The 13221-nt window shown below is 36.3% G+C and overlaps 1 pseudogene; it reads right to left on the bottom strand.

Annotated features, from left to right (window-relative positions):
* Positions 1-3767: 3767 nt before the first annotated feature.
* On the bottom strand, positions 3768-6039 carry LOC111989467 (benzyl alcohol O-benzoyltransferase-like; annotated as a pseudogene).
* Between the last annotated feature and the right edge of the window lie 7182 nt (positions 6040-13221).

Genomic DNA, 13221 nt, shown 5'->3' with positions numbered 1-13221 from the left:
ATCGCTGTCCGAGGAGGATATCTCCAGTCCGAGGAGGACATCTCCTGTCCGAGGAAGATGTTTTACTCTGATATGATATCGGAGACTAATTGAGTAGGGGAAAAGCCTGATTGACTGTCCGAGGACTCCACCTGATCAAGATAAGCTCAAAGCATATTCAGGAACGATAAGGATGAGGAAATATCTGAGGGAAAGGCTGCTGCTACCGTATTCAATGCATTGCAACAGCTTTTCTGGCCGCATTTATATGGAGAAGACCTCTGAACAGTGCCTCCTAACTTACCGCCACTCACACAGAGATGAAAAGAAGCTGCCTGACGTGACAGGTACTTGAGCAAGTTCATGGATGGGGAGCACGTGGACGATGGAGATGAGGGTGAAAGTGACTATATAATAGAGGGAGAGGGTTTGAAACAAACCATGGAATGTATTCAAACTGATCAATGAATAGTTGAAAGAGTGATAATCCTTTGTTATTAATCCCTTGCTAACTCTAGTTCTTTGACCCATACTCTACAAATTAATTGTCTTTGGGTTTACGTAAAGAAATTGAACCCTACACTATTTTTTTAAAATTTCAAAGTTTTATGTTTTTTCCTTTATCTTCTCCAACCTAAATTATTATTTTTGATTTTCAATTCAAAATTTTAAACTTTTATCAACAACCAAGTAGAGAAAGATCCTAAAAATTAAGACACTATCTTTATCTCACTTTTAAATAACACTTAGGACAAAAGAAAAATAAAAAAGAGTCTCGTCACATGCACAAAGTGTGTGTGATGAAGTTAGTTTCAAATAACGTTTAATCTCTTAAAAAACAACTATTGGAGTCGACTTTGGAAGGGAAAATTTAAATGAACTTGAGCCTATCAACCAATGTTCGAAAGTGTGTGTGTGTGTGTATATATATATATATATAAGAGAGTCAAGCCCACTACTCACTAGTCACTCCAATTGAAAAATGGAAGCAAATGGTGCATCACTGCATTGTGAAGAAATACATAAGACACTAAATCACAAAGGAGAATTTAAAAATATATATATTTATTATTGTTATTATGATCACTATATAATGAGCATAAAGAAGGGATTGGTGAAGGAGAGAGAAGGTTATTTGCACCATGACAAACCCTAGAGCACATTTGGAATATGTTGCTTCTTATATGAGAAGATTGGATTCAAGCTTGGAAGAGTGAATAAGGTTGGTGAGGTAGGTAAAATCTTGCCTATTTATGCGTAGTTTGGTGACAATGTTTTATAGCAAGTCTACGGCATTAATTCCTAATATCCATATTTGAATAAGGATCAAAGCTTATGACTATTGGATTTATAGTGTAGATGCCCTTCGGTGAGATTTTGGGAGAGGCATGAGAGTTCTGAGCTCTCCCCTCTCAAGTATTCACACATTGGGCGTTTGACAACTGCTATGACTTTGGACTTAGGGTTTGGTACTGGCTTAGGAATTGAACCAGTCACATATCTCCACAGTTTACGACCCTTGAGAAAAACAGTCATATTCTGAGACCATGCATGATAGCTAGTAGGACCATCCAACACAATGGTGATAGGACGTATGATGTCACGTTCACTTTGTTGAGCCATAATGAAGAAAATGACCAAAAACTGAGATTTAGAGACCTCAAATGCAGAAACGGAGCCCAAAATCGGAATCTACGCGAAAAACTGAGCAAGACAGGTCCTGTTCAAAAATTTTGACCTTGGTCAAAGTCAACGGTCAAGGTCAACGGTCAACGGTCAACGGTCTGGTCAACGGTCAACGGCTGATGCTGACGTGGATGCTGACGTGGGATGCTGACACGAGATGCTGACGTGGCTGAGTGACGTCACCTTAGGGCTGACGTGGCAGTCCGTGAAACGGAGCAAGGCGCGTGAGGCGCGTGGCCGGCGCGTGAGGCGCGTGGACGGCGAGTGGACGGCGCGTGAAGCGCGTGTAAGGGAGAGACGGCGCGTGGATGCGCGTGGCAGCGCGTGGCGGCTCGTGCTCGTGAGGCAGAAACTTCTGGCGGCGCGTGGGGGCGCGTGGAAGGCTGTTTCTGGCAGATTTTTGTTGGGTTTTGCTCGGGACTGTCAGATCTGTCAATGTATGCCTTTACTTTGGCGGTTTGATCAACAAACTGACGAAATCCGAGTGTTCTAGGTTTGTGGGCGTGACGGCGGTGACTCGCTTCCGACAGTGACAACCGGATGAAGGCGAGGGCAGCGGAAGAACGCCGGAGATGTCCACAGGAACCAAAAAATTAGAGGAAAGGCTCTGATACCATGTTAACAATATAAAAAGAGAGAGAATGACTGAATAGTCTGTATAATATTATGTGTGTATCAATATACAAAAGAGAGCCTTTATATAGGCTAGGTATGTGTGCAGTACAAGTAATAGAAGTATAGTACAAGTAATATACTAGGCTAAGCCCAATGGGCTAATCTATACACTAACACACTACACAGCCACCACCCACTGCACAACCACCGCCCTGCACATCCCAGAAAAAACGAAACCCACTCACTGCACAGCCACCACCCACCACACACGGCAAGAATCGAAACCCACATTTCAAACCTAAACCCACTTCACAACCAACGACCCATTAGCCACAATTGAAACCACCAAAACCCATAATCACAACCGGAACCAACGTAGACCAGACCCACAAGCCAAAATCAAACCAATAACCACCACAAAATCCAACCCTTCAAACCCAAACTCAAAACCCAAAATCCAACCTTTCAAACCTTTCGGCCNATTTTTTATGAAACCGTGGGTGGGTTATTTTTTAAGAAGGTGGGGTATTTTTTTTTTTATTTTATAGAAATTGGGATATTTTTTTTAATAGAAAACCGTACGGTGTTTTTTTTTTTAATTAATTTTTTTTTTTTTTAAAGAAGGTGGGATGGTTTTTTTAGAAGAAGGTGGGGATTGTGAAGAGTTTTTATTTTTTTACTTTTTTGTTATTAATTTTTGTCAATTTACGGGTTTAACCCTAATTCTTACGAAAAGAAAAAGAAAAATAAAAAGGAAACAGAAAAGAAAAAAAGAGTCCATACAACTTATAACTAATGCTTTGTTTGGAAGTTTGGGGGGAGTAAAGTGGAGGAGAGTAGTGGAGAGGAGAGTAGAGGGAAATGACTATCTTCCACATTAAAAGAAAGAAACACAAGTGAAAATTTAAAGACAAACTTGCTTATCTAATAATAAAGGGTAGTGTTTATAACACACTGCCTATTACACATATCACTCATATTTTGATATTTGAACTGAAATTGTAACTTCAAAGCCACGATTTAAGTCTAAAAGTTAAATGACGTGTACGGCGTGAGTAATAAGGTGCACGCATTAGCAATTACCCAATAATAAAACATCAATGCATGACTATTGTTTTGTACGTGATATCTCTATATATATTTTTGGACCGGGATACAATATATACCAACATAATCTTAACCATGCATGAGTGGTTAAAATAGTAACTATCAAAATGAATTTCCAGAATCATTGGAAGTATATATCATATACCCCAAAAATATCATAGAAATAAGATTATGCATTTTGTTTTCATATCACATATTAGTCCCCATAAGTACTGAAAAGATATGATTACTTAGAGCAATGTTTATTACACAAAAAATTGTGTAAAATTTTTTTAAATTGAAATTTGTGACTTCGTCTTAAATTATTACACACAACTTTGAGTGCAATAACTTGTGTGCACTAGTCATTTCGCGATTACTTAAGAAGTTGTACTGCTATCTCAGTGGTCTCCCAAGATGCCATCTAGCTCCTTCACAAATCTTTCCATGGCTAAAGTTGGCAAGCACATTGGCACCATAATTTCCTTCTCTCCTTGACTATTCTTCATTGGCATGTAGTTGTTTGCAGGGTCAAGGCCTGGCTCTGGAAAAATCTTACCTGGTCCACCAAAGGCTGCTTTGCCCAACCCAAAATCCAAAGCTTCAAATCTTGTACGTGTTATGTCTGACACAAAGTAGGAATGCACCATGGTAAGAAAAGGTGGACCTTTTATCACCAAAAGATCTATAAGTGATCGAACATACTCCTCAGTAACATTATTCTTTGCACTTTTGATTAGTTCCAATGCGAATTCCAAAGGATTTTGACATAGCTTTCCAGCAGTTGTTAAAGCCAATGAGACTGCAATCCCATTACCATAGTACCCTATTGGTAAGTTAAATTGTTTCGCACATTAATGGCAAATATCAAGCGGACTTCATCCTCCGAGTCTAGTTGAATGGCTATGGTGCGGCATCGCCATAAGCATGCAGTTAATACATCGAACGTGGAAGATTTATGTAGGTGATGAGGGAGTTTTTTTCGAATTGCAGATATCTGAGTTGGACCAAAGAAGAAACAATTGCAGGCCATGTCATGGAGGGAACTGGCAAAAACCTTAGACTCGACCACTTTATCAAATTCATGATGCGAGAATCACTTGTGGTGGGTTTCTAGCGTTGAGAAGCTCCCTTTGCCACACAGGTGGGATTGAAGGAGCACTTGCACCTTGTGCCATCTCACCCACAGCAATCATGAATTGAAGTATGCTCATACCATCACTCATTATGTGATTGTAGCGCAAGGCAAGGGCAAAACCTCCACACCTTAGTCGAGTCACCTATATATCATACCAATCAACATTAGTACACACAATAGCATGAGCAGATTATTGTGTTTATATTTATATATTACATATTATATGTAACATACTCAATTTTTTCCCCTAGCTACTTGAAAACACAACTTTTATTAGAACAGCCAAATGCTACAACACGGGAGCGTAGAGCTTCCCTCGAAAGTACATCCACAAAACTAAAGACAAAACATCAACAGAGCCAAAAAATACAGGGCATTAAGCACTGGAAAATTATTGGCTCACACTTTTGATGTGTACACTCTATATACACAATGTCTACACTTTCATTTCAGGTGTACACTTTTTTCAGGAATGTCTATATTTATTACATGATGATATTGTGTATGGACAGTGTACAAGAGAGTGTAAGGTAATCAAAGCCATTAGGAGCCATGCAAATAAAGAATTTGTACTCGTGTGTTCTATTATTGTTAGTAGCTTAAGTGTGAGTTTTTCTTGGACAAATTGTTACAAGTGGTGGAGGGGAGATTTGAACATTGATTAATCTTGTAAAATGATCAGTCAAAGTTATTAAGTTGTAATGCTCTTGACAACTAAAATGTGAGTTATTACATATATAGGGCTAATGGATCACTTGTATATATATGCATAGACAAATTAAATAATTTTGGTATATTTTAGTACAAAAATATGAGTTTTGTCAGTACCTTCATTTAAAAAAAAAATCCAAATCAAATAAGATAAAGATAATTCAATTATTGATATGTAAGACTCATAGGTGAAGTTAACCCTTATATAAGAAGGGAGAATAGTAGTACACCGGACTTTCACACATATGCGTGCGCACACACAAAAATTAGAAGAAAAAGAGAGATAGTGTGATTATAATTAATGAGGTAAGTTGCTTAAAAAATTTGATAGAAGAGCGTTTGAAGTGCATTTCTCAAGCACACATTACCTGAAAAAGCAACAACGGGCAATTAACCAACCCTCCGGAGCCAGGAACTTCAAAAACGGGAACTTCAAAAATGAGCTCGTCTACACACGGGAATGGAGGATGAGGTGCATCACCAAACTCCTCCAGTGTAACATCAGCATCAGCTTCAATGAACATCACACCTTCACCAGTACATTCTACCATGAACTTGGCGTCAGGACCTTCCCTAAGCCTACCTGCATATGGGTAGTAAAACACAAGCGTCCGTGCAATTGCCTCTCTAATGACCTTCACAGGATCTTTTCCTTCCAATGACTGATCATAGCGACAAAACATTATGGCCGGAACATGGTGTCTTTCTCCGTCATCCACATCTGAAAGTTATTTGTATTCATGGGGAGTTAATTTAGCTGGAGCAACCCGCTCTGGTTCACATCTCCGAACATTGAAAACTAGAGAAGTGGGTGACGGTGCCATAATTGCCATTGCTACAAAAATGAGCTACAATTGAGAATGATTTGTACAGTGCCAAGTGAGTTTAAATTAAAAGACATTGTTATGCTCTTATTTTAATTAATTAAAAACGCAAGGAAGAACAAAATAGAGACGGCTGCCGAATTTCTCTCTATCTCATCAGACAAAAAAGAGAGACGGCATTTACAAATTAAGTGCGATTATTAAGGTGAAGTGAAAACTTTAAGATAAAAAGAAAAAGACATTAAGACTGATAATAACTATTTTAGGTGATTAAACTGTAAATTAACAATGCCTACAATGCAATAAATCAACCATTTACTTTCGTCTATCACAATGAACTTTCACCTAACATTGTCTGACTTATATTCTATGCCAAAAGATTCGAGTCAAGCCACGAATAGTCTGTTTTTAACATAATGATCTTACTTGGCAATGCCTTAAACTCATCCCTCACGGTCACCAGCCAAAAACAAACTGAGGAAAACAACTCTAACGAAAGTCCTATAGTGTCTGAATGATAGTTCTGTCCATATCCAGTTTTCTACCGACAATGCTAGTATCACACCAAACACAGACTTTGCCACAATTATATTACGTGGAAGATTGTAATTGTTTATCCATCACTATCACATGGACTCATTATTTTTTCTCTACTACTCATTATTTACAATGCAAAATAGTTGTGAAAAAGTGTGTATTTATGTGTGATACATGAATACTAGCATTATTGGTTTTCTACTCCCAACATGAGTCCCCAAAATGAGTGACTCGTGTGCACTGTGAATGTGTGATGGCGTATGGAGCACAAGAAGAGGTGTGCATGAACAATCCAACCCACCAGCCCAATGAAACCAACCCAACCCATAACAAACATGCCCTTAATGTATTATTCATAAGGAATTGTAACTATATTTTACCCTAACCTTTTGTACCAGCTTGTTTTAGAAGCTTCACATTTTTATTTACATATCTTATATGCAAAATTATTCACAATTGATGCATAATTTAAGATAAAAAGAGCTCAAAGATCAAGGATTACCATCTAAAAAGGCTCAAAGATGAAAACAGAAGAAATAACATATTGCTTCCTTAGAACGTTATTCTTGATTAAGATGATTGAATATCCAATTAATCAAGAAATTATGTCATGATTTTTATAAAAAAAAATTTAGAAAAAATATAAATTTATAAATAAAAAAAACCCTTATTAATTTTGTTATATTAAAAAATAATGTTTTTTTTTTTTTTGGTTTTTATATTAGTTGATAGTTTGTTAAATACTAAATGAATGCTTATAGAGAGTCTTTTGACTAAATATTGCTTAAATTTGNCCTTTGTTTTTCAAAAAATTATTTTTTTTACATTTTCGATCGATCGAACCTGTTCTTCGATCAATCGAAATTACGATTAAAAATTTATGTGAGCCTCTGTTTGTTTCGATTAATCGAAACTGATTTTCAATCAATCAGAAATCGTGGATAAGGTTTTTAAAAAAATCTGGGTTTGACTCGTTCAACATCACTTTTTCAAGAAGTTTTTAAGCTTTTCTCTCTCTTTCTCTCTCCGATTCAAACTAGGCTCCACATCAAATTTTTGTCGTTTCCTCTGAATTTTTTGCAAGGTTTTCCTCTCCCAAGGCCGGTAAGTCCATTATACCCTCCTTATGTATTTTATTTCATGTTTTCATGCATAAATTCATGCTTTCATTTGGGTTTTTCAGACCTATAGAAAATTGTGGTTTTTGATGAATCAAGCCTTATAGTCTGAAATTGATCAATGGCTTTTTGTGCTAGGATGTTATAAACTTGATCATGATGGGTTAATTTGATCAATTTTGTGATTTGTGAGAAATTGGATTTTCCAGGACTTAACTGTACCCGAATTGGGGATTTTGTTCAAATTGGGTTAAATTGATAAAATTAGCTTGTTGGATTGATGTTTTTGATCATTCTAATATGTATTCTAGCTTGTGTGATGATCAATTGGTCAATTTTTTATAAAAACAAACAAGTGGTTTTCAAATTTTGGGGTTTTTGTTAAAAACTCTATGCTCAAGCCAATTTTGTGAGTTTGAACTTAAATTGAACTTGGTTTCACTGCATTAGAGCATGCATCATGACATTTAACTGTTCATGCATTCATATAAATTTTTTTCTATATTTTTTTGGTGCTAACTTGCAGTCTGCCCTTGATTTTTCTTTTTTTTTTTTATTCTTTTTGGTCTTGCTTTATGTCTTTGTCCTTTTCTTAGAACCATGCCTAGGAAGACTAGAGCCCATAGGACTCCCTCCACTTCTTCTAAGTCTCCCTCTAGGAGTGAGCGGTTTAATGATGACAAAAGCAGAGAGGCCTATGATAAGTTGAACATTAAGAGGAAAATTTGGGCTGAGCGTTCTGTTGTGCTAAATGAATTAGATCCTGCCATTAGGGCAAACTTTGAGAGTAGGGGCTGGTTGTCTTTGTTGGAGATAGATCATCCACTCCTAACTGCCATAATTAGAGAGTTCTATTCGAACATCTCTTGCCACATCTATGATTCCAAAACCTTTGTTCGGAGTTGGATACGAGGTGTTGAGTTCACCATTACCCCTAAGGTAGTGGTTGAGGCTCTTGGGATTTCGATTGTTAGGCAGCCCTTCTATCCTTATGCGGAGTCTCCACCCCTTGATGACGTCATGTCATACATCACTGGGTCTTCTGTCCAGTGGGGTTCTGATCCTCGGATCATGTCCGCTGAGCTTTTTGAGACTATCTATCTTTTCCTTAGGATAGCGTGTCATTCTTTGTGGCCTATTTCTCATCTCCACACCATCCCTATTGAGCGATGTGTGTTTTTGTATGCTCATGTTTCTGGGGCTTCTATTTCTTTCCCTCATCTGTTTCTTCGTTCTTTGAACAAGATTCATCAGAGTAGTGCTGTTGGTCATGCTCTTGTTTATCCTATATTCATTCATAGGATTTTGCTGTTTTTAGGTTTAGATAGTTTCCCCGCGTCTGAGCCTATACACTTTACTGGTCTCATAGGTGCCACCTTCCTTCGGCAAAGGGCTACTCACTTGAGAGCTAGAGTTCAATATTCTGGTGCTGTACCCCCTCCTCCGTCTTCTACAGGTGATGCACAGGCTTAGACGTCTGGTGTTGTTGCTGCTGCTGATGCTGATGCTGATGTTCCTACATCGACTACTTTGGATGTTTCAGACATTCGACGTACATTGGATCATGTCTTGACCGTTCAAGCGGCTCAAGGACAGGTTTTCATGGACTTGCTCAATGAGGTTCGTGCTTTGCATGCAGAGTTGGCGCATTTTAGACGATCTCCTACGCTATCTCCTTTTGATGATGGATTATGATTGCCCTTTGGCATTCTGTCACAAAAAGGGGGAGTAGCTTCTGTTGATAGGGGGATTAGATTGTATCTAGGAGCTGCCCCTTGTATGTACATTTCTTTTTGGCTCTTGATGTATTTTTGTTGGGCTTTTCATGATAGGGGGAGATACATTTATTTTGTTTCTTGTTTCACTGCTTATTGATTTATATTTATGAGTTTTTTCATTGATATATGTCTTTATTTTGTGTTTTGGTGAAATCAAGAATTTATTTTGTTTACTTGTATTTTCCATACATGCGTTTATGCGTTTTGTTTAGCATTTCAGGAAAAATACAAGTTGATTCAATTAAGCTGCTATCTACACTTACAACTGATGGATAGTAGTTAGGTTGGATTTTTTGTAAAGGGCTTTACTTTGTAAACTTTGAGCTTTTAGTTTGTGTTTTGTCACAAATTGCCAAAGAGGGAGTTTGTTAGGTTTTATAGATTTAGGAATTTATGTATTTAGAACTCTAATGTGTAATGTTGGTAAACTAAGATCAAAAAAGGTTGTTTAGTCTTACGTAGGCTTGCTCAAAGTTGTGTTTTTTATGTAAAGTTGGAATCGAGCTGATGTAGAAGTTACTGTGCATCTCGGCCTGGCTCAATTGATCGAAGCTTAGGCTCGATGAATCGAAAATCAGGCAGAATGCATTTTTCTGCAAAATTCCAACTCAGCCCTATTTCATTTAAAACGTTTAGGATTTTATGTTTTGCCATAGGTATATAAGGCAAACCCTAACCACATTTTAGATGTTGCTCATATTGTTGTTTGTGTGAATCTCTTGTGAGATCTGGGAGGAGCTTTCGTTCACACAAGCTTAGAATTATCAAGGAGGAGATTTCTTCAAGAACTTGATGATCATTCAGTTGCTACCATAAGAGCTTAAAGATACACAAACGAGAGTGCTTGTACCTGTTGGAGAATCCAAGAAAGAAGGAGTCTGTGGTCTCGGAGCTTGCACGTGGTCGTGTCAGTAAGTTTCTACTGGTGGGTAGCAATAGAATGTTAGTGGCCTAAATTCTATTGTAAAACTTCAATTCTTTCTATAATGGATTCAAGTTTACCTTGAGAATAACTAGGTTAAATCCTTCCTAGGATTTTTACCGGTTTGGTTTTCCTCGGTGATCATATCTTTATATTATTTATATTTCCGCTGCTATACATGATATAATTGTTTGATTGTAATAACCTAGATCTAGAATTTGGACTAAATAATAACTTGGTTAATTAACTAGGTTAATATAATTGTGTTTTAAGAGGTCTAAAAACGTACAAGAATTAATAAATGTAAATATTTATATATTAAATAGTAAAAATATATATACATACTTTCTTAAAAATATATTAAATTTTAAATCTATGTCTCATTTAATATGTTAACCCCTAATTAAAATGTTAGTTAATTAAAATAATATGCAATCTACTTAGATGATGATGATGTAATACAACCAAAAAAAAAAAAATGATGATGATGATGATGTAGATTTGATAGTCACTGGCAGATTATAAAAAAATTAATAAATTTCTTATTATATTTTTTTGAAACTTGAGTTCTAAAAAGAAGAATAAAATGAGCTCTTTGGAAGTTGTAACTTTAAAATGTTAGTACTTAGTTCACATGGGTGGGTGTCAGGGCACACCATCACACGAAACAAAGGTACTTTATTTTTTATAAAAACAAAAGAAAGTCTTAGAATGCATATAAAGAAGTGCAAGAGTCAAAGAGAAGCACAAGAAGAAGAAGAAGAGAAGAAGAAAAGCAGACAAGGACGGTGGCAAAATGGGACCGGTGCTAGAAAATTAGTAGCGATGACGATATGTGGGTTATTTTTATTTTCTTTTCCGTTTATATATATATATATATATATATATTTTTTTTGTTTGAATTTTAGTTACCGGCCAATTTTCATTTTCTGGCTGAAATTTGGTATATAACCTGATACAGCTGAAATGAGTTTGATACGACCGATATTTGAACGGGCACGAAACATTAGTGTTCTTGTACCAATGTTTGAGCTGAAATGGTAAATACAGGCCAATACGGTTCGAAATCGACTTTCTTGGTTAAAATTGCCTTTTATAAACACAAATCGCATACGCTCCACTAAGTAATTTCTATGGCCTCATAATATTCAAGAGATTCTGGGTTCGAAACCTCTTGTCAACATCTTAGGGTCACTCAATGGGATTCCTCGCTGTAATAACTCGATGTGTGTGGGACAATAGACTGCATACAGCTGAGAAAATAGTCAATACTCGAAGACGTCTAGATATCCTCATTTGTGTTAGGACATATGTGGATCATGTTAAGAACATATGTCATTTAGAATTGGCTAATCATTTGACAAAACGCACTTTACTTGTAATTGGGTAGATTTAGAATGTGTTTAATACTTCAAAGAACAAAAGTTCAAGTCTAGTATTTAAGCCATGCAAATTTGTTCAAGAAACAAGTGAAGAAGGGCTGTTCATTAAAGCTGAACAAATTCCCGACAACTGCTCGACAGATATATCTATCGAGGCCTTGACAAATAGCTCGACAGCTGTATCTATCGAGAATTACAAAATTCAGATTTTCAAATCTAATTTTCAGCCCATGCTGACATGTATATCTAGGGTTTCTTTTCTCACAACCCTAGACATATATAAGACCTATTTTAAAGGCCATCACACATGAGAATACAAGGAGAACACATGCAAAAAGTGATCGAGTGCCTTATTCTATCTGAAAAAAGCTACTGCGTCTTAGTACTTTAGGGTTTTGTAATCAAGTGCTTCTTGATCTTCATTATTGACGAAGTGAAGAACTTTATAACCAACAATCTTCCTCAAGCTGGTGTGTTAGTCACATACTGGGATTCGTGCATCATTAGTTAGTCACGTACTGGGATCCGTGCAAAAAAGGTGGCGTTCATATATTGAAGAGTTCAGAGGTTCTGAAGCAGTAAAAGGTTTCTACTGTGAGTTCATCTACAGGGATTGTAGAGTTTAAGGACAAAGGTTTTGTACTAAATCTGAAACTTCTCTTTTCTATAGTAAATTGCTTTTTGGGAAGGTTTTCCCCCAGGTTTTTTATTGTGAAACTAGTTTGTTTCATTGGTTTTCTTAGGTCATCATATCTTGTCTTATTTAATTTTTCACTGTGCATGATATTGACATGATATTGATGTTTGTTTGTTTTAACGAGGTTTATTCATAATAAATCTAATTAACAACTTGGGTTTAAAACTTAACCGAGGTCTAAATTTCCCACCTGTTTGTCAAAAAAAGAAAAAAAAAATTCAAAATGGTAAGAAAAGACAAATAATTAAAACCAAAGAAGCCATGGATTTAGAAATTTAACATTTATCGCGAAGACAAAATTATGTCCATTCGTTTGTAAGGAAGGCTTTAAAAAATGGCTTTAAAACCCCGTGTAAAGTATACAAATCCACATTCCAACTACTCTCCAACTTAATTCAAGACATTTCATATTTGAAGAGAATTTTCAAAATTAAGGTGAAGGAAGCCATTAATTTTCAAAATTAATGCTAATTATGAAGACAAAGGTAGATCCATCACAAAGATGATCATTTTTAGAAGGAACTGTACGATAACCTTTAAAATCCACAAAAGCAATACTCTCAAGTCTCAAGCTCCATTATCAAATACTTTCTCAAGAGATACAAGGGCCACAACAAAATATATATATATAGCGACTACAAAAACATGTCTAAACTCCCAATTTTTGGAAAAATATTCATATCGACAAAGTAACCTTACAAGTTTTCCAATAACTTAAAAAAAAAAATTGGGAGAAAATTGCAATTAA

Source organism: Quercus suber, unplaced genomic scaffold, assembly GCF_002906115.3.
Source record: "Quercus suber isolate HL8 unplaced genomic scaffold, Cork oak 2.0 scaffold_326, whole genome shotgun sequence".
Classification (NCBI taxonomy): domain Eukaryota; kingdom Viridiplantae; phylum Streptophyta; class Magnoliopsida; order Fagales; family Fagaceae; genus Quercus; species Quercus suber.
The sequence above is the reverse complement of the archived record's forward strand: the minus strand, read 5'-3'. Positions and strand labels throughout refer to the sequence as shown.